Below are 24978 nucleotides of genomic sequence, written 5' to 3' on the forward strand. Positions count from 1 at the left end.
ATCTTCTTTATCCAATTATCTATCTAAATACACTTTGGTTGTTTCCATGTCTTGGCTACCATGAGTCATGCTTCAATAAACAGAGGGATGCATGTATCTTTGCAAATATATATTTTCAAATTTTTAGGACAAATACTCGGAAGAAGGGTGCCTGAGTCATAGGGTAACTCTATTCTTAATTATTTGAAGAGGTTCTGTTTTCTATAGTGGCTGTCCTAGTTTACATTACCACCAACAATGAATGAATGTTCTTTTTCCTCTGGAATCTCTCTAACACTCATTAAAACTTGTCATATTGATAATAGCCATTCTAATGGGTGTGAGGTGGCATCTGATTATAGTTTTGATTTGTATTACCCTCATAGCTAGTGAAGTTTAGCATATTTTCATATATATACATATATATATCTGTTAGCCATTTGTATATCATCTTGAAAGAAGTGTCTGTTCAGTTTCTCTGTTCAGTTTTTAATTGTACTGCATATTTGTTTGGTATTGAGTTGTATGAGTATTTTTCAATATATTTTGGATATTAACACTTTGTTGGAGCTTCAGTTTGCAAATTTCTTCTCCCATTCAGTTGGTTGCTTTTTGTTTTGTTTGCAGGTTTTTTTGTGTTTGGTTATTTGTTTGCCTTGCAGAAGTATATTAGTTGAATGAGTAACATTCATTTATTTTTGCCTTTACTTCCTTTGCCTTTGGGGTCAAGTTCATAAAATCCTCCCTAACATCAAGTTTTATAAGTTTAGTACCTATGTTTTCTTCTATGTAATTAATTGTTTTAGATCTTATATCAAAGATCTATATATAAGACCAGCATGTTGAAATTTTTAAATCCCTTAGGACATCTGATTGGAGATGTGGGCAGATGTATTTGTGAACTTTTTTTCTCAGGAGAGAGAATTGTATTGGAAATAGAGATCTGGAAGCTATTAATTAGTCCATGTCCTATATCTGGAGTCACAGGAGAGGAGGAGAAACCATGTAGAGTTGTGGTAGGAAGTGGCCCAGTAAAGCATTTAAAGAGTGCTAACATCAGGAGCAGATGAGGGGGAGCCAAAAAAGTAGACTGTGAAGAATGACCATGAATAGAGGAGGAAAGCTTTGACAGATGATGTCACCATGACATTGAGAAAGAAGCAATTCTAGAGTGGATGTTTATAAGGATAAAATAATTCAGGGAAATCATACAAGTTGGGTAATTAGAAATATTGACTGGATCTAAAAACAAAGCCATCAGGACCCTTTGGAAGAGAGAACTAATGAAGTGGTGAAAGAATTCTAACTTGACCTGTGTTGATTTACATCTTTAATTCAAAAGTTGAGTAACAAGGTTAGCCAACAACTTAGATAGTGACCTTTCTCCAATAAGAGAAAAAGTAAAATGAAGTCTGGGTCTTAAAAGACAAGAAAGTGATCTAAAGAAAGGAGAGTATAAAGTGAAAAGATACCAAGGAAAACAAACAGTATGAGAAAGACAGCTAATCACTTTACAAAGTTTCAGGGAGGTGAATTCCTAAGTTTTTTATTGTAATCTCTGTGTATGCTTATTATTTTAACATGAAAATTCCCTTCCTCATACTTTAGCCACATGGTTGTTTCTACGTGGAAACATCCTATTTCTCTCAGCTTATGTGAGACTTAATCTTCCTCAAGTTAAAACAAGGCTGTATGTGCTTTACATGCATTAACTTATATAACTTCTTAAAAAGCCATCTAAGACAGATAGAATTAGTAGAATGAATGTGAAAACTATGGCATAGAGGATTTAAGAGTTTAAGCTTATTGAGTAGTGAATCTGGAACCAAAACCAGAGTCTCTGACTCTAGATTGTGTTCTTACCACTATAGATACTGCCTCTCTATGAAATCATCATTAAAGCAAATTATTTATCTGCAACCAATTCTTGAGATTTTTAAAATTAGCCACATACATATATATTATGTATTGCATTTATTCAACTAAATTATGAACTTTGAAAAGCAAGAAAATGTACTGGATGTTTGCTGGATTTTCATTAGCCAAACTGCAATCATTTTTCTGCTGGTAGAAATACCCAAATGTTCCCTTAGGGAAACACCATATTCCATTTTTTCATGTATTTCCACCCTGTATTAGATGACCCAGCTCATACTAGTCAATATACACCAAATCTGCTGGAAGCACTGATTCATTTAGGGGTTGAGAGCAATTGAGCCCAACCAGAATGAATCCTTGAATTTGTAGGAAGAACTTCCTCAGAAACACACTCTTGTTTACCAAACTTAAATCTTGAAGAATATGAGCTTAAAGCTTTCACATGAACTCAATCGTGCTTAAGAAAAAAACACAAAGAAGGCTAATGTGAGAGAAGCAAGAAATGATGATGATAAGTAAAGGAAAAAAAAAGAAAGGAGAGAGGAGAAGAGGGAAACAATAGAAAAGGGGATAAAAGAAAAGGAAAAGGAAAATAGAAATTGGAAAAGGATAGAAAACTATTTTCAGCATCTACAAAGTGTTTTGTCACTGAAGTAGACACTTTTATATAGATTAGCCATTTAATATTTATAAAAATCTTGTGAGGCAGCAAACAAATAAAATGAGTAAGGTTCAATCTCAGATCTAACTCCAAATTTTAGTTTTATTCACAACTTTATGCATTTTCTTATAAGGTATGAAAACTAGTATAATATCTTTAGCATTTTTATATTTAATATGAACAATAAATTTGGTTGATATTGATGAAAATGATAATGTACTAATATAAGATGTACTTCCTATAAACATAGTATTATTGTGAATTTTATTCTGAAAATAAAATGTGTAGTCTATGTATTAGAAATATGTATTACAGCTCTAAGAAGAATCTAATTTTTTATAATAACATCTTCAATTCTTAATGATTGTCAACACATTCCATTGTTATTTAAATTATCCCCCCAAACCTAGGAAATATATATTTTGTATACCAGATAAATAGCAATAAATGCTGATTATATTTATTTCACCAGTTGTTTAGCTTCAGGGAAATGACAATAGGGAGGGAGAGTATGAATAAAGTAATATAGGAAAAGGTTGAACAGAAAACAGATAATTTTAAATTACTCACATCATTATAGGTTGATATTATAAAAGTTATTTTATAAAGCTTAAGCCCACCAATTCATGCTTCTATTTATTATCATATTTATATTATCAGGAGGCTTGTCAGGGTGCACATATTTTCTCATAAGATTTATAATTTTGTTAGAAATTCTAATCAAGTTTATTAAAAATATTTATGTTTTACAGGGTTTCTTTTCTGTCATTCAGAAATTGTTTAAAGATGGCCTGTTAAGTGATACCTTATTCTTTTTCTGAAAATTCTGTATTTCATAAGCATGTTTAATGTAGAGTCCCTGACAATATCTGTCTGGATCAAGACTTGGATTCTTCCAGATTGTGTAATTAGGAGATTATAGGGGTAAATGTGCTAAATATAAGAGCAAACATGAAAGTTTAGGTTTAGTTGCATACCACAAAAGTCCACATTCCTGGGTATTAAAAAGTGAGGCCAGATGGTAGGATATGTAACATTATAATTCCCAATACTTCACTTGCCAGAAAAAATGGCATCCATTTTATACTTCAGTTTTCCACAGTGGGAAAATGACTGCAGTGAGTGTTTGTTGACTGTGTCTCTCCAGAACCACTTCCCTATGTTGTCTGGTATGAGAGAGCTTTTCTCCTGTGGAAAGTACACACAATATGGCTCAAGCAAGCCTGACTTTTCTACCACTATAGGAGGGGTTACTCAGTTGGACCAATCAGAGGAGCCAGTTGCCCAAACACAGTTAGCCAAACTGAACCTAACAAAATCTTCTTTAAATTTTGGTCAAGAATGGTAGCCATTTAGCTCACTTGCGAAGAGGGCTTATATTAGAGAAAGACACACAGAGTGAGCTTTGAAAACGACTACTGTACAGGCTGATCCAGACAAAGCTGATTACAGCCACAACCCAAATTTTCTACTTTTCAGAGACAGAAATTTTCTTTCTATATTGAAATCAAAAAGTGTCTTGAGTTTCAGTTTTATATCCCCCAATGTCACTTCAATAAATTTAATTGAAAAAAATTAAAAGAGAGAGCTTTTAAATCACAAAGAGAAAAGAAAGTATCCTGACTAAAACAGAACTAGTTGAAGCACAGTTAAAATTCTTTTCTAAGGACTTTTCTAAGGACTAAAGAATTTTACGAATCAGGACTTTGAGTAAGATAACATCTCAAGTATTTGTGCCTCACTAATTAGTAATTATGCAATAAAAATACAACTAACAAGTTAGAACTCACTTAAAAGACACTGGCTATCACAGTAGCTTAAGTAACACTTTTACTTGCATAGGGATCCCTGATTTGGAGATTGTTATAGAAAAATTATGTGTTTTTAAAAGAAACTAAGGTTTTAAAAAGACATCTAAGAATTTTCATTTGCTTCCAAGGTAATCACAGAATATGTCTACATGTTTGCAAAATTTGAAAATGCAACTTAAATTGCGGGTACAAATAATACTGTTTAATTATTTGTATAATTAAAACCCTGCTTCTTACCTTTCTCCACTTTGCTGCTAAAATAGAATGTGCTGCATTTTGTTTGTTTCTCCTTATAATTCATAGTAATTAGGGAAGAGAACCCAAGTTTTTCTTTTCCTTCAAACTAAATATGAGAAACATCAAAATGTTTTTAAAAGCTCTCTTAGGTTATACCTCACTTTACTTTAGATTTTCATAAAATCTCTAGAATTAAACTGTGTTCCATATTAAAAAATTCAGCCAAATAATGTGCAAAAGAATTAGGTTTCTGGCAGAGCAGGTAATTCTATTGCCTCCAGGAGGATTTCTAAATTCCTCACTCTTTAAATTATATTTAGCCACCTAAGCTATTAGACCATGGGGACTATCTCAATGTCAATTGAGTTAAATAATCATAAATTGAGCCTTAATTATGTGCTAAAACAGTGCTAGAAACTAGCATTAAGAAACTAATTAAAACATAGATCCTAAATGAAAGAAGAGTGTATTCTAGTGTGGAATGCAGAAATGCACACCAGAATTTATGCAGGGTGATAGGAATTTTATCATGAATGTGCACAGCAGAAATGAGAAGATGGTTAACTTTCTTTAGAAGAATTAGGGAAAGATAACCTTGAGCTCATCTTTAGACAGTTCACTAGGGTGAGGGTATTCCTTGCAGAAGGGAAAGTATATCAAAGGCCTAACATCATGAAGACAAACATAGTGTATTTTCAGTTAGCAGGTTGGTATTGCTGCAAAATGATGCACACTGAGAACTAGCTAAAGACAAGACTGGTGAGAAAGTCAGGATCCATGTCAGAAGGAATCCTTACGTAGTCTTTTGGGACTTTATTCTTAGGGAATGAAGAATAAGACTAACAACAAAGTCTACAGATATATATAAGGCTGTTCTTTTCAGCATTGATTGCTCTGTTGAACAATGGATACACCCAGACTTTTCTCAAGATAACATTGGTTAAAGTTTACATTTCATCTGCATAATGATATTCTACATGCATAATTGTAAGTCATTATATAAATTGAACATAGAAATATGTACCATATTTTTTGGACTATAAGACACACTTTTTTTACCACATTTTTTGTTTCAAAAAATTTTCCCCTGTTTTCCTCCTCTAAAACCTAGGTGTGTCTGGGGTCCATACCATAAGACACACCTAGGTTTTAGAGGAGGAAAATAGGGGAAAAAAAAATTTTGAAGCAAAAAATGTGGTTAAAAAAGTCCATCTTATAGTCTGAAAAATACGGTACATGCTAATATAAGTTAAAGGAGAAAGTATTTTAATACATTTTTATGTTGAATCTCAGCTCTATTCTCAGTACTTCTTTAAGGTAAATTTTTCCCTCAAATTTCTTAACTTTAAAAATGAAGAGGCACTATTTTTTAAAAGATAAAAATAATAAAGCCATTTTCATTCTCACTTTTGCAAAATATTTACAAGTTGGATTCTGCTGTCCAGTACTTTGATCTGGTGGTATAAGATAAATGTTATATTCATTAAAAGGTGCTCTGCAAAGTATTGATTCATGAGTGCTACCCAAAATATGTTCATCTGGTATCACCACTAATGTATCTGGTTACTAAAGCCAGAAATCGGGGAGTTATTCTTGCCTCTTTAAATCACTGTCCCTCTTACATTCAAATATCTACTAAGTGTAACAAATTTTATCTGTAAAACATTTATCATAATCATTTCTGTTTCTTTATTACCATTACCACAATTATAATTTAAACATTCACTATATCTTTACTGAAGTAATTCCTAACTAGTCTCCCTTTCAACAGTCTTGTTATCATCAAAAGTATCCCTCATTTAGTGGCCAAAATGGATGGCAAAGAACAGGAAGGTAAATATTTCATTCCCCTATTTAAAGCCCTTTGGGTTTTCCTATCCAGGGCATAGAGTCTGGATTTGTTAGCATGAGAAACAAGATCTTTCATGCTTAAGTCTCATAATTCTCTAGCTTTATCGTGCACCAATCTCTGCCTGATACTTCATGTGTAGATACTTTCTGCTGGTAACTTCCAATTACACAGGGCTATTTCTTTCATCTGTGCCTTTGCTTAGGAGCCTGACCTCCATTTCTAGAATTCCCTGCCCTAAACTTCATCTAGCCTAGTCATCGTTCAAGACTCCGATTACCACTCCTTCCTAATCATACACTCACTCTCGCCTAATGCAAGCTGGAACTTTGTGCCTTGGCATCCTGTTTTCATTAAAATATCCTGTCCACAACTCTGTTACTATAACAATATATTATTTGCAACTTCATCACATTAATCTCTTTGATAAAAGGTATTTTATCATAATCCACTTTGTGTTCTAATACCTATCACAAAGACTGGTTCATGGTCAGTTCTCAAGTTGTTACATAAATAGATGGAAAAGCAATTAGAATTGTTGATAAATGCATGGGCAGTTAGTAAACCCTTCACTCAAAAAGTAAAAGTTTAATTATTCCTAAGGATTGGTAAAAGGGCAGACAGGCAAAGGAAGATAATTCCAGGTAAGATGGGTGGGAGCAGGGCCACTCTTACTAAAGCTTCCAGGCTGAAATGCACAAACATGTTCAGAGGAGTCTTAGTATAACTAGAGTTGAAACTTTCTGCAGACAAAAACTTTGTTTTTTAAATTACTTTATTGTTGTTCAATTACAATTTGTCTGCATTTTCTTCTCACACTCCCCACCACCCCAGCCAAACCTACCTCCCTCCCTTGCTTGCACGCTCCCCCTTGGTTTTGTCCATGTGTCCTTTATAGTAGTTCCTGAAAACCTTCTCCCCACTGTCCCCTCCCCACTCTCCTCTGGCTATTGTTAGATTGTTCTTAATTTCAATGACTCTGGTTATATTTTGTTTGCTTTTTTTCTTTTGTTGATTATGTTCCAGTTAAAAGTGAGATCATATGGTATTTGTCCCTCATCACCTGGCTTATTTCACTTAGTATAATGCTCTTCGGTTCCATCCATGCTGTTGTGAAGAGTGTAAGCACCTTTTTTTCTCTCTGCTTTGTATAATTCCACTGTATCAATGTACCATAGTTTTTTGATCCACTCATTTGCTGATAGGCACTTAGGTTGCTTCCAGCACTTGGCATTGTAAATTGTGCTGCTGTGAACATCGAGGTGCATAGGTTCTTTTGAATTGGTGTTTCGGGTTCTTAGGATATAATCCTAGCAGTGGAATTGCTGGGTCAAAAGGCAGGTTCCATTTTTAGTTTTCTGGGGAAATCCCATACTGTTTTCTACAGTGGCTGTACCAGCCTGCATTCCCACCAACAGTGTACTAGGGTTCCCTTTTCTTCGCATCCTCTCTAGCACTTGTTGATTTGTTTTTGTTGACTATTCTGACCAGTGTGAGGTGGTATCTCATTGTGGTTTTAATTTGCATCTATCTGATGGCTAGTGATGCTGAGCATCTTTTCATGTGTCTCTGGGCCCTCTGTATGTCCTCCTTGGAGATGTGTCTGTTCAAGTCTTTTGCCCATTTTTAATTGTTTTTTTTGTCTTCCTGGAGCAGAGTCATTTGAGTTCTTGATATATTTTGGAGATCAAACCTTGTCCGAGGTATCATTGGCAAATATGTTTTCCCATACATTTGGTTATCTTTTCATTTTAATGCTGTTTTCTTTAGCCATGCAGAAGCTTTTTAATTTTATGAAGTCCCATTTGTTTATTCTTTCCTTTATGTCCTTTGCTTTAGGGACCATATCTGTGAAGATGTTGCTGCATGGAATTTCTGAGATTTTCCTGCCTGTTTTCCCATAGGACTTTTATGGTGTCATGAATTATATTTAAGTCTTTTATCCACGTTGAATAATAAATAAAGAAGCTTTCTGCTTCTTTATTTTTGTGTATGGTGTAAGTTGGGGATTGAGTTTCATTTTTTTGCATGTAGCTATCCAGACCTCCCAACACCATTTGTTGAAGAGGCTATTTTTACTCCATTTTATGCTTCTTCCCAGTTTGTCAAATATTAATTGACTGTAGAGATGTGGGTTTATTTCTGGGCTTTCTGTTCTGTTCCATTCATCCATGTGCCTGTTTTTATGCCAGTACCAGGCTGTTTTGATTGTAATACAGTGTGATAATACGTATTTTGATGCCTCCTGCTTTGTTCTTCTTTCTCAAAATTGTTGCAGCTATTCAGGGTTGTTTATGGTTCCATACAAATTTCTGAAATGTTTGTTCTATATCTGTGAAATATGTCATGGGTACTTTAATAGGAATCACATTGAATCTATAAATTGCTTTGGGGAGTTTGGCCATTTTGATGATGCTAATTCTTTCAATCCATGAGCATAGTACAAACTTCCATTTGTTTGTGTCTTCCTTAATTTTTTTCTTCAGTATTGTATCATTTTCTGAGTACAGGTCTTTTACCTCTTTTGTTAGGTTTATTCCTAGGTACTTTATTTTTCTTGTTGCTATATCAAATGGTATTTTTTTTTCCTGATTTCTATTTCTGATGTTTCATTGTTAATGTATAAAAATGCCTTTGATTTCTGAGTATTGACTTTGTATCCAGCTGTTTTGCCAAATTCATTTATTAGGTCAAGTAGTTTTTTGGTGGAATTTATAGGATTTTCTGTGTATACTATCATGTCATCCACAAACAATGACAATTTTACTTCCTCCTTTCCAATTTGGATGCCTTTTATTCCTTTTCCTGTCTGATTGCTGTGAGTAGGATTTCCAGTACTATGTTGAATAGGAGTGGTGAAAGCAAGCATCCTTGCCTTCTTCCTGATCTTAGTGGGAAAGCTCTAAGTTTTTGCCCATTGAGTATGATGCTGGCTGTAGGTCTCTCATATATAACCTTTATTATGTTGAGGAATGCTCCCTCTATTGCTGAGTGTTTTTCATTATAAATGGGTGCTGTACCTTATCAAATGCTTTTTCCACATGTATTGATATGGTCAAATGATTTCTGTCTTTCATTTTGTTTATGTGCTGTATTACATTTATTGATTTGCAAATATTGTACCATCCTTGCATCCCTGGGATGAATCCCACTTGTCATGGTGTATGATCTTTTTAACATATTGCTGGATGCAGTTTGTCAATATTTTGTTGAGGATTTTAGCATCTACATTCATCAGCGATATTGACCTGAAGTTTTCTTTCTTTGTTGTGTCTTTATCTGGTTTTGGGATTAGGATGATGCTTGCTTCATAAAAAGAGTTCTGGAGTCTTCCATCTTCTTGAGTTTTTTTTAAATAATCTGTGGAGGATGGGGGTTAGCTCTCCCTTGAATGCTTTGTAAAATTCTCCTGTGAAACAATCTGGTCCAGGGCTTTTGTGTTCTGGGAGTTTTTTGATTACTGTTTTAATTTCATGAGCTGTTATTGGTCTGTTCAAGCTTTCTGCTTCTTCTTCATTGAGTTTTGGAAGATTATATTTTTCTAGAAATTTGTCCATTTCACCTAGGTTTTCAAATTCTTGGCATATAGTTCTTCATAGTAATTTATTATAATCCTTTGTATTTCTGTAAACTCTCCTCTTTCATTTCTGATTGTATTTATTTGGTCCTCTCTCTTTTTTTTTTAGATGAGCCTGCTTAAAGACTTGTCAATTTTATCTTTTCAAAGAACCAACGCCTGGATTCATTGATCCTTAGAATTGTGCTTTTAGTCTCTATGTCACGTAATTCTTCTCTGATTTTGATTATTTCCTTCCTTCTACTTTCTCTGGGTTGTCTTTGTTGTTGTTTAAGTTCTTGTAGGTGTAGGGTTAGGCTTTTTATTTGAAATGTTTATCTTTTTTAGGTATGCCTGTATAACTATAAACTTCCCTCTCAGGACAGCCTTTGCTGTGTCCAGTAAGTTTTGGATTGTTGTCAGTTCATTTTCATTTGTTTCCAGAAACTTTTTGATTTCTTCCCTAATCTCATTCTTGACCCATTCATTGTTTAAGAGCATGCTATTCAATTTCCATGAGTTTGAGTGTTCGGGTTTTTTTGCCTTGAGGTTGGTTTCTACTTTCAGTCTCTTGTGTTAAGAGAAAATGCTTGGTATGATTTCAATTTTCTTGAATTTGTTGAGGCTTCTTTTGTGTACTATTATGTGGTCTACCTTTGAAAATGTTCCATGTGCATTTGAAAAGAATGTGTATTTTGCTTCCTCGGGATGAAAGGCTCTCTCTATATATATATATCAGTTAAGTCCATTTCATCTAAGGTATTGTTCAATGCCACAATATCTTTGTTGATACTTTGTTTGGAAGATTCATCCATTTTTGACAGTGGAGTATTAAAATCTCTTAATATAATTGTGTTGCTGTCAAAATCTTTTACTATAATTGTGTTGTTCTGAGACTTTTTGTGTGTGTATTTGGGTGCTCCTATGTTGGGTGCATATATATTTACAATGTTTATGTTTTCTTGATGGATTCTTCCCTTGAGTATTATGAAGTGACCTTCTGGGTCTCTCTTTATAGCTCTTTTTTTAAGTATATTTTGCCTGATATGAGCATTGGTACCCCGGCTTTTTTTTCCTTGTCTATTTGCTTGGAATATTTGCTTCCAGCCCTTCACTTTCAGGCTGTATAGATCTTTTGTTCTGGGGTGGGTCTCCCGTAGGCAGCATTTTCTTATTCATTCCACTCTTCTGTGTCTTTTGATTGGGGCATTTAATCAATTTACATTTAAGGTTATTATTGATGGGTACTTATTCATTCCCTTTTTTTCATACCTGTGTTCTTCTCTTTTTCACTATTTTTCTTCTTCTTAAAGCAAACCCTTTAGCATCTCTTGCAGAGCTGGTTTGGGGAAGGTACATTCTTTGAGGCTTCTTTTGTCCAGGAAACACCTTATTTGGCCTTCCATTTTAATTAGCCTGGCTGCATAAAGTAGTCTTGATTACAGGCCTCTGGTTTTCATTATTTGGAATATTGCTTGACATTCCCTTCTGGCTTGGAGTGTTTCTGTTGAGAAGTCAGCTGCTAGTCTTACAGGGCTCCTTTGTATGTTACTTACTGTTTTTCCCTTGCTGCCTTTAAGATTCTCTCTTTATCTTGGAATTCTGACATTTTAATTATGATGTGTCTTGAGGTGGGCCTCTTTGGGTTCCTCTTGATTGGGACTCTCTGTGTTTCCTGGATTTGTGTTCCTTTTTCTCTCATCAAATTAAGGAAGTTTTCCATTATTTTTTCAAACAAGTTTTCTATCCCTTGCTCTTCTTCTTCTCCTTTTGGTATCCCTATTATATGGATATTATTACATTTCACATTGCCCTGCATTTCCCTTAACTCCTCTTCATTCTTTCTGAGCCTCTTTTCCTTTTCTTGCTCATTCTGGGTGTTTTTCTTTTTTCAACCTTGTCCTCCAGCTGGCTGATCCTATCCTCTGCTTCATCAAGCCTGCTTTTGATTCCTTCTACTGTGTTCTTAAGTTCAGAAATTGTATTTTTCATTTCCTCTTGGCCCTTTTTGATAGTTTCTATTTCCTTTTTCATGTTGATATAGTTTGTAGTGAGTTCATTGTAGTTTCCCTGTAGTTTCTGGTAATTCACTGTGAGCTCATTGAACTTCCTGATAACCATTGCTTTGATCTCATTATCTGATAGCTGACCTGCCTCTATCTCATTTAGCATTCTTTCTGAGGCATCCTCCTTTTCTTTCATTTGGGGATTGTTTCTTTGCCTTCCTATTGTTTGTGGGACTCTTCTTGTTAGCCTCAGCTTCTTAAATTGATCTGTTCTGACTCCCTGAGTTTATGGTGTGAACTTCTATGATAGAATACCTGTGAGATTCAGTGGTGCAGTCTCCTTGATCTCCCAAGCTCTCTGGTCTTGGGCTGTCATCTATGTTGGCTCTGTGTATGTCTTTGGGTTTTGATCGTTGTTGGGTCTTTCTTTAGTGGGTCCTTCCCTCCAGCTGGTTAACTGAGGGTCACTCCATCCACCACCTCTTGTATTCTATTGTGCTGGTGTGGGAAGGTTGTGTTGATGCTGGGTCTTCCATGTGTACAAGGTTTTGAGGATTCTCTCTTGCTCTTGTTCCACTGTTTGTTCTGAGTAACTACTCCACCATTTAGTTGTAATTCCAGATAGATCTTGGGTTGAGTTAGTGTGGCTTCCACTCCCTCCTTCACCTTCTTCTGCTATTTGTTGGTGGTTCCTTTTTTGGTGGTTATCCTCTTCCAGCAGGTATCCTGGTGTTCATAGATTCCACCTGTTCATCTGATTTTTCAATGTCCTCCATAATTTTTGGTCTCCAATCTCCTTATATTCTAGGGTACTATTGGCTGTGCCCTCTGTTCCTCAGAAGATCAGCTAGATGTTTCACCTGTGTGCAGGAGGAAGTGGACTCCGCTCCCACCTATCTCACCAGCATCTTCCTCCAGAAGCAAAAAAACTTTGGTTTCTTCAGATGGAAACTTGGGATGAAAAACTTGAAGCCCTATAGAATTAACACTAAGAAGTAACATTCTGCTAAACAGAATAAGGGAATATTAAACAATTTTGAAACCCATGCACAGAAACTACCTTATTACCATATCTTGATAGTCTCAAAATGGAACGCACTAGAAATAAAATACAATGCATAAAATACTTTAAAAATAGTTTAGGCTTGAATTAAGGTAATGAGAATAGGAAGACACTGTAGTATATGACATTGAGAAATAATTTGTAGAAAATGTTGGCTGGTTAAAATTGAGGGACAGGGGAGAGGAAGCATACAGGAGGATCTGACATGTTTAAAATTAGGAGGGAAAATGGTGTAATTATTGTAAAGAATGGGGGCCTCTAAAAGGAAGCCAATATTAGGGATCAATACAGAGGTCTGATTAATCTCAGGTTGTGATTAATGTGACTCTAAAATATCCAAGTGGAAATATGTAGCAACTGGCTGGGAATGTAGACCTAATATTTAAGAGCATCCCAGGACTAATGCGGCAAAGTTGAAAATTATATTCAAAAAATAAAATCATATACATCACACCCACCAGATGGTTACAAAAAAAAGCACAAAACTATGTGCTGGCAAACATATGGACAAACTGGATCTCTCCTACACTACTGGTGGAAATACAAAATGGTGTAGCCACTCAGAATACTGTTTGTATGTTTCTTCTAAAGTAAAACAAAAAACTTACTATGTGATTAGGAAATTCCATATTTAGAAAGCTAACCACAAAAAGTGAAAACATATGTCCACACAAAGACTTTAGTGTTCATACTCTTATTCACAATAAACTAAAATTGGTAAAATCAGAAAGTCCACCAACCAGTTAATTAATAAACAAAATATAGTATACCCACATAAAAATACCATTCAATAAGAAAAAGGAATAAACTATCTAAACATGGGTGAACCTCAAAAACATTATGTTATATGAATGAAGCCAAATACAGAAGACTACATGTTGCCTCATTCCAAAAAAGGTAAGTTAATACAAATAGAAAGCAGGTCACTTCTTGCCTTGAATTGTGGGTGGGTACAGAAATTAACTAAAAGTGGGCATAAAGGAACTTTGGGGGATTATAAAAATATTCTAAAAATGGATTGTGATACTAGTTATACAATCCTATATATTTACTAAAAAACTATACTATAAGGGCATAATAATCAAAAAAGCAAGGTACTGGCATAAGAACAGACACAAAGAATAGTGGAACAGAATAGAGAGCCCAGAAATAAACTCACACCTTTACAGTCAATAAATCTTTGGCAAAGGAAGCAAGCACATACAATGGGCTTAGTTTATTCAATAAATGGTGTTGGGAAAATTGGACCACCTTCTTACACCACACAAAGAATAAATTCAAAACATTGGCAGCAAAATCTTGGTCATTGCTTGTAGCAATATTTTATTGGATATATCTCCACAGGCAAGAAAAGAAAAAGAAAAAAAGAAAGAAATTGGACTACATCAAACTGAAAAGTTTTTGCACAGCAAAGGAAAACAATAAAATAAAAAGACAGACCACACCACAGACTGGGAGAACATATTCACTGATACATATGATAAGGGATTAATATCCAAAATTTATAAAGAACTTATAAAACTCAGCACAAAAAAAAAAATAAAAATAGGCAAAAGACCAAGATAGACACTTCTCCAAAAAGGATATACAGATGGCCAATGGACACAATGAAATGGCTAGTATCAATAAATCAACACTAATTTGAAAGATCATAAGCACCCTTGTGTTCATTGCAGCATTATTGACAATCACCAAAATACAGAAACAACCCAAGTGTCTATCAGTAGATGGGTGTATAAAACAACTATGGAACATTTACACAATGGAATACTACTCAGCTGTTAAAAAGAAGAAAATTTGATATTATCAAATTTAGAAAAAAGAAGAATGTTAGAGGAATCCCTACCTAATATCAAATTATACTACAAGGCCATAGTAACCAAAATGGCATGATACTGGAATAAAAATAGGCATATAGATCAATGGATAGATCAGAGAGAGCCCAGAAGTAAACCCATGACTTTGTGGCAATTAATATTTGACAAAGAAGACAAAAATAATACAACAGGCTAAAGATAGTCTATTAAATAAATGGTATTGGGGATATTGGACAGATACATACAAAAAATGAAACTAGACCATTTTTTACACCATATACAAGAATAAACTCAAAATTGATTAAAGATTTAAATGTTAGACTTGAAACCATACAAATCTTGGAAGAAAGCATAGGTAGTAAAATCTCAAATATTTCTCATAGCAATATTTTTCTGATATACCAATGTGGCCAAGGGAAACAAACAAACAAAAATAAAGAAATGGGATTACATCAAACTAAAACGTATTTGCACAACAAAGGAAACCAAAATAAAAAGGCAACCACTGAATAGGAGAACATAGTCACTGATACATCTGACAAGGCGTTAACATTCAAAACTTATAAAGACCAGTCAAGATGGAGACGTAGGTAGACACACTGTGCCTCCTCGCACAACCAAATGAGGGATAACAACAAATTTAAAAACAAAAAACAACTAGAACTGACAGATAATTGAACTGTATGGAAGTCTGACAACCAAGGAGTTAAAGAAGAAACATTCATTCAGACTGGTAGGAGGAGCGGAGATGGGAAGCTGGGCAGAGAGGACACCAGGCAAGGCTGCATCTGGTGGGCAAGGTGGCAGCTGGCAGACCCAGCAAGGTAGTAGATTGTGGACTGTGCAGTCCCACATTCCCTTATAAATAAACCAAGAGGAACAACTGGGAAGTGAGACTGACTGCACAACCCAGAGTTTCAGTGAGGGGAAATAAAGCCTCAAACCTCTGATTGAGAACACCTGTGTGGGTTGAGACGCCAGCAGGAGAAACTCCCAGCCTCACAGGAGAGATTGTTAGAGAGACAGACAGGGTCCAAGAATGTACCAAAACTCACCCACCCAGTAATCAGCACTGGAAGGGCCCAATTTGATTGTGGGTAGCAGGGAAAGTGACTGAAAGCTAGCAGAAAGCAGAGCAAAAGGCATTGTTCCCTCTTGGACCCCTCCCCCACATACAGTATCACAATGCAGCCACGTGGGTTGCCCTGCCCTGGTAAACACCTAAGGCTCCACCCCTTATTACATAACAGGTTTGCTGAAAAAAAAAATGGCCCAAATGAAAGAACAGATCAAAGCTCCAGAAAAAAATAGAACTACGCGATGAAGAGATAGCCAACCTATCAGAGGCACAGTTCAAAACACTGGTAATCAGGGTGCTCACAGAATTGGTTGAATATGGTCACAAATTAGATGAAAAAATGAAGGCTATGCTTAGAGAAATAAAGGAAAATGTAGTGGGAACTAACAGTGAAGGGAAGGAAACTGGGACTCAAATCAATGGAGTAAACCAGAAGGAAGAAAGAAATATTCAACCAGAACAGAATGAAGGAACAAGAATTCAAAAAAATGAGGAGAGGCTTAGGAACCTCCAGGACATCTTTAAGCATTCTAACATCTGAATCATAGGGGTGCCACAAGGAGAAGAGGAAGAGCAAGAAATTGAAAACTAATTTGAACAAATAATGAAGGAGAACTTCCCCAACTGGCAAAGGAAATAGACTTCCAGGAACTCCAGGAAGCTCAGATAGTCCCAAAGAAGTTGGACCCAAGGAGGAACACACCAAGGCACATCACAATTATATTAGCCAAGATTAAAGATAGGGAGAGAATCTTAAAAGCAGCAAGAGAAAAGGAGACAGTTTCCTACAAAGGAGTTCCCATAAGACTGTCAGCTGATGTCTCAAAAGAAACCTTGCAGGCAAGAAGGGGTTGGAAAGAAATATTCCAAGTGATGAAAGGCAAGGACCTACATCCTAGATGACTTTATCCAGCAAAGCTTTCATTTAGAATGGAAGGACAGATAAAGTGCTTCCCAGATATGGTCAAGTTAAAGGAGTTCATCATCACCAAGCCATTATTATATGAAATGTTAAAGGGACTTATCTAAGAAAAGGAAGATCAAAAATATGAACAGTAAAATGACAACAAACTCACAGTTATTAACAACCACACCTAAAACTAAGCAAACAACTAGAAAAGGAACAGAATCACAGAAATGGAGACCACATGGAGGGTTATCAATGCGGGAGTGGGAGAAGGAATGGCAGGGGGAAGGTATGGAGAATAAGTAGCATAGATGGTAGGTAGAAGATAGACAGGGGGAGGTTAAGAATAGTATAGGAAATGTAGAAGCCAAAGAACTTATATGTATGACCCATGGATGTGAACTAAAGTGGGGGAATGTGTGTGGGAGAGGGTGTGCAGGGTGGAGGGGAATAAAGGAGGGGACACTGGACACCTATAATAGAATGATCAATAAAATGTATTTTAAAAAAATATAAAGAATTTACAGAACTCAATGCCAAAATACAAATGACCCAATTAAAAACTGGGCAAAAGATCTGAATAGACACTTCTCCAAAGAGGACATACAGATGGCCAATAGCATGTGAAAAGGTGCTCAATGTCACTAATTGCAGGAGAGAGAGATGCAAATTAAAACCTCAATGAGATATCATCTCACAACTCTCAAAATGGCTATCATCAATAAATCAACAAACAATGAGAGTTGGCAAGGATGTAGAGAAAAGGGTGAAAAGGTTTCACCCTAATGAGTAAGTAAAGGTGCATTGCATTTGCAAATTACCCTTAAAGCTGTGCACTCTTGTTGGGAATGCAGATTGGTTCAGGCACTGTGGAAAGCAGTATGAAGTTACCTCAAAAAATTAAAACTGGAACTGCCTTATGACTCAGGAATTCCACTTCTGGGGATTTATCCAAAGTTACTCAATATACTTATTTGAAAGAACATGTGCATCCCAGTGTTCATTGCAGCATTATTTACAACTGCCAAGTTTTGGAGGCAGCCCAAGTGTCCACCAGTAGATGAGTGGATAAAAATGGCTGTGGCACAGTTACTCAGTGGAATACTACACAGCTATAAAAAAAGAAAGTAATCTTACCTTTTGCTACAACATGAATGGACTTAAAGGATAGTATGCTAAGTGAAATAAACCAATCAGAGAAAGGCAAGTATCATTTGATCATATTTATATATGGAATTTAATGAACAAAATGAAGTAACAAGCGAAATAGAGAGAGCCTCATAGGCTGACAGATTTTGGGGATGGGGGTGGGGAGCTAAGTGGGGGGTGGAGGGATTGAACAAAAAAGAAAAAAGAGAAAAACTCATGAACTAGGACAACAGTGTGGTAATTTCTGGGAGTGGGTAGAAGAGGGTAAGAGGAGGTAAATGGTGATGGAGGTAGACTTGAGTTGGAGTGGTGAACACAGTACAATACACAGATGATATATTATAGCATTGTACACCTGAAACCTGTATAATTGTGTTAACCAGTGTCACCTTAATAAATTCAATGAAAAAGAAAAACAACAACAACAAAAAAGATATTTTCTGGAAAGCCCAGGTCTACCATTTATCAGGTTTGTAACTATATGTTAAGTTACTTAATTTCTTTGAGGTGCATTTCCTTAAATGCAAAATGAAAACAGCAATCCCTTCTGTAGGACATTATTGTTAGACACATTGATGATAAACACGCAAACACATACACATACACATTGTATTGTATACACATTCAGGCATGCTTACTGAATGCCTCTTAGCAGGCATTCAAGAAATAATATTAAATCCTGTTTTGCACCTTCAAAATTTCTTCAGGTAGTTACTATGCAAATATTTTTAGTCTTGCTTGGTTATTTAGGGAAAAAAAGGAAAAAGAAATATAAAGTACACTTAGACTTCACAATACAAATGCTCCTAAAAAGTTTATTTATAAAATAACTGTTTATAAGCATCATAGTTCCATCTATCATATATGTTAAATAACTTTGTTATCTGAAATACTGCAAGAAAAAGTTTCACCCTAATGAGTAAGGAAAGGTGCATTGTGTCTGCAAATTACTCTTAAACCTTCAGAAAAATGTGTCTGTGTGTGTGTGTGTAGGGAGATAAAAAATTATAAAGCAAATGTAGTAAAACATTTACATTTAGGGAGTTTCAGTAAAGCACATATATATATGAATTCTTTGCAATTTTTTGCAAGTCTAAAAAATCTCTTTTTTTCTTGTCGAACCTGCAACTTTAGAATACCAGCATGACACTCTAATCAACTGAGCTACCCAGCTAAAAAAATCTTTAAAAAATTATCCCTTATATACTTATTGTCTAAAACTACATATACTTTATACTTATTGTATGAAACATATGCTTTATACTTATTGTAAAAAACTTCATATTTTAGCTTTCTTAAAGAATATATGCTACATGTCTTTTAAGTATCAAATGAGTCAGGAACAGAAATATTTTCAGTTTACGGTTAGAAGATCCAACATTGGCTAAACTATAGGGGTTTTGTTGTTTTTCATCACCAGAGACAAGAGGCTTTCTGAAGCTCTGGGAAAACTAACATCCCCCACCTCGCCCACTGGGAGCCCTTGCAGAAACCCTACAGATTACCTATCCTGTGGTTTGGTTGCTCTTTGAGTCAAATTCCCTTGGGGGAATTTGAGGTTTCACAGACAGCAACAAAGGTCTCCATACACCCTAAAATGCCCACTATGCATTTACTTTCAGCATCTCAAATGGCAAATGCAAAACACAGCCTAAGGTGAAGTTTGACGGGAAAGTCACTGATTTGATACTTCTGCTTTTCTTTCCATTTATCTCTTTTTCTCTTAAGCTTATCTGAATGCAGTCTAAACCCCACATTCCATTGTGTTCCTTTCCTACCATTCACACAGTTTTTAGTGTTTCCGTTTGTTTCCTTTCCTCTTTCCTCAAAAGCAAACTAAATTTGAAAATTCAATCAGAATTAATAAGGATTAGGATTGGTCAATGTTATGAAGTACAGAAGGAAAGACTGGGGAAATTGGACAATATTTATAGATTAGAAGGAATGGCAAAGTAACACACAAATGAGAAAGACAGATAAATTATGTGTCTCATCTCACCCATTCCTCTGCCCTGTGTTGTGTCTCACCTCTAGTAATTATCATACTCCAGCTCCAAGACAGAGGGGAGCCAAGGATTTCCTTGGAGACTGTGGCTTCGCACTGCTTCTCATCTCTCCTTTGCAGCTCCATATTTAGAAAAACAAAAATACTCAAGAGCAACCAAAAGTTCACAGTGGATTTTTGTTCCTCCTCCAGGCCTTATTGCCAGGCAAATTTTTTCTAGCCTGTGGAAAATTTTAGTGTTAATTTGTTCATGGATTCTATGTCACTCCCTTACTGAGGCACTAAAAAGGGAATTAACAGAAATTCATGGAGTGCCATCAGCGATACTTTCACAAGTGTTAAAAGAATATGATAATGGATTGCAGACTAAGTTCTTCAACTAATTTAGTTCACCGGGTGCTACAGAAGACTAGTCATAGTCCAAGTGTGTATGTCAAATAAAATGATTCAAAAACATGTTGGTGCCAGACACAAACTACTATATCAATCCTGAATCCATGAAAACCTCCATGTTTTCCGTATGCAACTCTATCCCCAACTGCTATTTGATTGTGACTCATTAAGATGTGTATATGTTTCATTTCATGGCTTAGACTACAATTTTTGGTAACAATGAATAATATAAATGTATTCACAAGGACATATTAAACCTGTACATTAGGTCAAGTTATTTTGTCTGACTTGGAGCCCTCTAAAAACTCATGTTCTCATCTCTGGAGAATTAAAATCTGAGAGTAAGCTTGCAACCACTTGTGGTCTTCTGAGAGGCCTAATCACAGAAAAACACTATAAGCCAAAAACAATTGAGTATATATTAATAATAAACTGATTGAATGTAATCAGAAGCTTTCAAAATTTTTTAAGCTCAAAGAATTATATTCAGTGTAAATGTATTGATCAGCTCAGGATGAAACAACAGCAGCAAGGTTCTAGAGATCAGATGGCTAAAACAACAGAAATTTATCTTCTCACAGTTCTGATGGCTGGAAGTCCAATGTCAAGGTACCAACACAGTCAGTTCCGCTAGTGATTCTGGTCCTGCCTTGCAGATGGCACCTTCCTCACATGTCAGGGAAAAAGAGAGAGTACACTTCTTGATATCTCTTCTTGTAAGGGCATTAGTCTTATTATAAGAGCTGTACTCTTGTGAACTAATCTAAACCTAATCTCCCAAAGGCCCAGTCTCCAAATAACCATCACATACGGAATTGGGGCTTCAACATTAAATTGAGGAGGAAAGGACATTATATTTTATAGCCATAAGCTAGAATTAACTGTGTTTGGGCAGCCACATTACACTGCTAACTCATCTTGACCTCAGTGGAATGTGGAAGCCCTGTGTCTTTTCATATTTCACTGCTGTTAAGCCCCTCACCACCATCCTTATTTGGGCAGTGGGCCTAGACTTGTAGTGCAGACCACTATAATAATGAACATTCAGTTTTACGTTTTTTGTATCTTATTAACTAGTCCAAGATTATTGTACACCTCCTGGGTAATGGAATCCTCCCAGCTTTTTATTATCTTCACAGGTAATAAGCGTACTTTTCATATGTCCCTTTGTGTAACTAAAGTGGTAAATATAAAGGGAAAAGGGGAGAAATCCAGGGCCTGCCCACAGAACTTTTCTTATTGTTACATAAACCCACCATCGCCAAGCTGTAATTATGTAAGTTTTATATTTCATTTTACCTACAGGAAAATTTTTATAAAATGCCTTCAAAATTCCAAGTACACTATGTCTATGTCATTTTTTGGACCTTTCATTTAATTAAATCTGACAAAAATTTGAAACAACATAGACTAACACATTTTGCTCTTAGTAAATTAATGCTAACCTTTTCTTATATATTCATTATTCTAATTCTATGAATCAGTTCTAATCTAACTTTATTCTGCATAGCATTTAGTTTACTTCAAATTTCTGTTTATACTGCTCATATTTTTTCTATGTCTAGATTTATTTACATAGTTTATTTCCATGAAATATTTTTACAAGTAACTTCTGCATGTCTTGAATGTGGACTGAACACTTAAGAAACTCTTTCAGAAGTGGTTATTGAAAGAATAATTTAACAGCGTTCCTTTATGGAGCAGCTGTGGGAGGTTAGGTTTTAGTTATGGGAGAAGTGACTGGTATAGAAACTTGGAGTTAGAGTTATAGGTATTCAGGAAGCAGGGGTTAGAATTAGAAGGGGACTAACCCCTTCTAACTCTGTTAGGGGACAGAGTTAGAAGGGGGTTATAGCACAACAACTGAAGAACATATAGGGAAGAACACCCAGAAGAGAATCAGGGAAGACAGACAGTGTTGGTTCAATTATTATACAACTTGGGAAGCATTATAGGTGCAGTGGAAAACAATAAAAACCCAGGACAAATTAAATTGAGTAAAGGAAGTCTGTTAAGAACAAGACAAACATGGTGAATTAATTTTTCAATATCCAGATTGCAAGTATATGATAGATGTAAAATTGTGGTTAACTGTGTCAGATGTCTCACAGGGTTATTGTTCTGAGTAAATTTAAAACTATAGGATAGTAAGGTGGACTCGGAGATCAGGACACACCTAATATCATTGGTTATTATTTCTTCTAAACCTTCAGAATTGTGTCAATGTAATTTCGCTCGTAGCTCGAGCAGCTACCTCTTACTTCAGCTATAGTACTCCTATTACCTTATTTTTTTAGCTTACCTTTTCCCAATTAGGATTTTGTGAGAAAAACAAATTGTGCAACAGAAATGTTTGTAAACCATTGATTCTCTACCAGACAGCCTCTGACTCACTACTCCAGTTCATTCCTTGTGCAGTGCACTTGAGCTCTCCAGCCCCTACCCCAAATAATGTTTAGGTTCATGTTGCACACTCTAAAATTAATTAAAGGATCATCTACTTGAAATTTCCACCATTTAACAGCAATGAACCTGAGGGCTCTTTGAATTGAATTTTCAAATTATTAGAAAGGCTCCCTCCAGCTGTCTACCACAAAACCCTAGGCAGGGCAGGGGAGGGCAAGGGGGAGTGGGAAATTAGGATAATTGTAATTGAACAACAATTTAAAAAAACCTAGATTTTCTGAGATTTATTTTATCTTTCCAAAATGTCAATTTATAACAACTACAGACACAGGTAAAACAAACAAAAAACTGATATATTAGAATTGTTCACCAATCATAGAAAATCTATTTTATTTACAAACTCTAGCAATTTCTCATCCCTATTATCAATCTGATGAAAGTACATTGAGCACAGATTTAAAATGTTACTCCTCTCTTACCTTATGTAAATCACTGGGACTCACCTTCGAAGGTAGGGGCTTGAGGAACCTAGAGTTAGAAAAGAAGCAGAAGGACAGTAAATGAGTCCTTCCCCCTAGCTCAATCTCTAGTCACCAAAGGAACATTCTTCTCACCTCTCTCTGTGGACCTATGTTGCCACTTAGGTTTATGATGACAATATTTTCTGGGTCTCTGGATTTATGCCTGAGACTAAAGTTGCACAGACGGCCATTTACATTTCTTCAGAAGACTTTTTAACTCTGTAGCTCTAACAACTGCTTTTGAGCAAAGGCAAATTAGGTAACTTTGAAGATCAAAGTATTGCATTTTGTGTTTCTTCCTTACCATTGCTATACCATGTGCAGCTAACACAGCCTGAAGATACAGCATGATATACCATATGTGTTTAAGGGTGGGGAACAATCACCCTGAAGGAGCTGACAGTCACCTTCAATATACCAATTTGTGTACAACTGTTGACTTTCTCCTTTTCTTCAAAAGCCAGGAGGTGGCATCTGACTACTTATTTTATTATTTGAGTTTATTTCATTAAAATATAGTATGCTTAGGGTGAGAATTTAAGCTTTTATTAAGTATAAGGTTAACTACAGCAAATTAACCCTCTAGGTAATAAAATATGATCCAAAGCAAGAAATAAGGAAAGGCAATAAGGCCATCCGTCCTCATATTCACAAAGTAGATCAGAATTGTCTTCAAATGATTATGATATAAATATTTTTAAAAGAATTTTACAGTGATTTGAAGCATTTAAATAGTAGCAAGACTATTAAAAGTGGACATTAATTAAAAATATATCATCTTTTAAATGACCATGACTTAAGCTTAAATTATAGAGATCTAATTGAACAGGGAGAAATGCAAGGAAATGACCCTTAAGTTTAGAATGTCCATAATCTTTTCTTTTCACCTTAAAAAGCCTAAAATTTTGTTCACTGTGACTTACTGATCACAACATTATTAAAATTGAGGAAGAACAAATAGGAAAACATAGATAAAAGGTTTTAAAGGTGTTCCTTTTTTATAATTTCATTGAACTTCTAAATATTCATTTATTCATGGAAAAAAACCTTTTTTTTTTGCCATTTTATACAAGCTCTCTATGCTCAGCACGTTGGCTATAAAGAAGAACAAGCTGTGGTCTTTGTCCCCAAGTTACCCATGCATAGATTGGAAGGCTGTCGCAAAGAGATGGTCAAATGCAATGCAGTGAGAGCAGTGTCAGACAAATGCAAAACCATAAGAAAAGCTTGGAGCTAGCTTCATCTGAGGAAGACAATGAAAGGAAGTAGGGGAGTCAGGGAAGGCTTCCTAAAAATGAGGACCTGAACTGAATCTTAAATATTAGCAGGAATTCTACAAAGGCAAGTAGGTTAAGAAGGTAGAAGTAGTTTTGGAGGTTAGGGACAGCAGAAGTGTAAGAAGATGGAGATGACTGGTACTAGTTATGAGGTTCCTTTTAATGCTACATTACTGAGTTTGATATTTACCCTATAAAAATTAGGACTCCTTTGAAGGGTTGTTCACCAATAATTGGCCTGATCAAATCTGCATCTAAAAAAAATCACTGGTGGCAGAATGGAGAGTCAATCATAACAGGATAGGGTTGGAGGCAGACAGACACATTAGAAATCTATTGCATGAGATGATGACAGTTAAATCAAAGCAGTATTATAAACACAAAG

The sequence above is a fragment of the Phyllostomus hastatus genome, unplaced genomic scaffold, assembly GCF_019186645.2.
Source record: "Phyllostomus hastatus isolate PE091 unplaced genomic scaffold, TTU_PhHast_1.1 phas_contig_40, whole genome shotgun sequence".
NCBI classification, from domain to species: domain Eukaryota; kingdom Metazoa; phylum Chordata; class Mammalia; order Chiroptera; family Phyllostomidae; genus Phyllostomus; species Phyllostomus hastatus.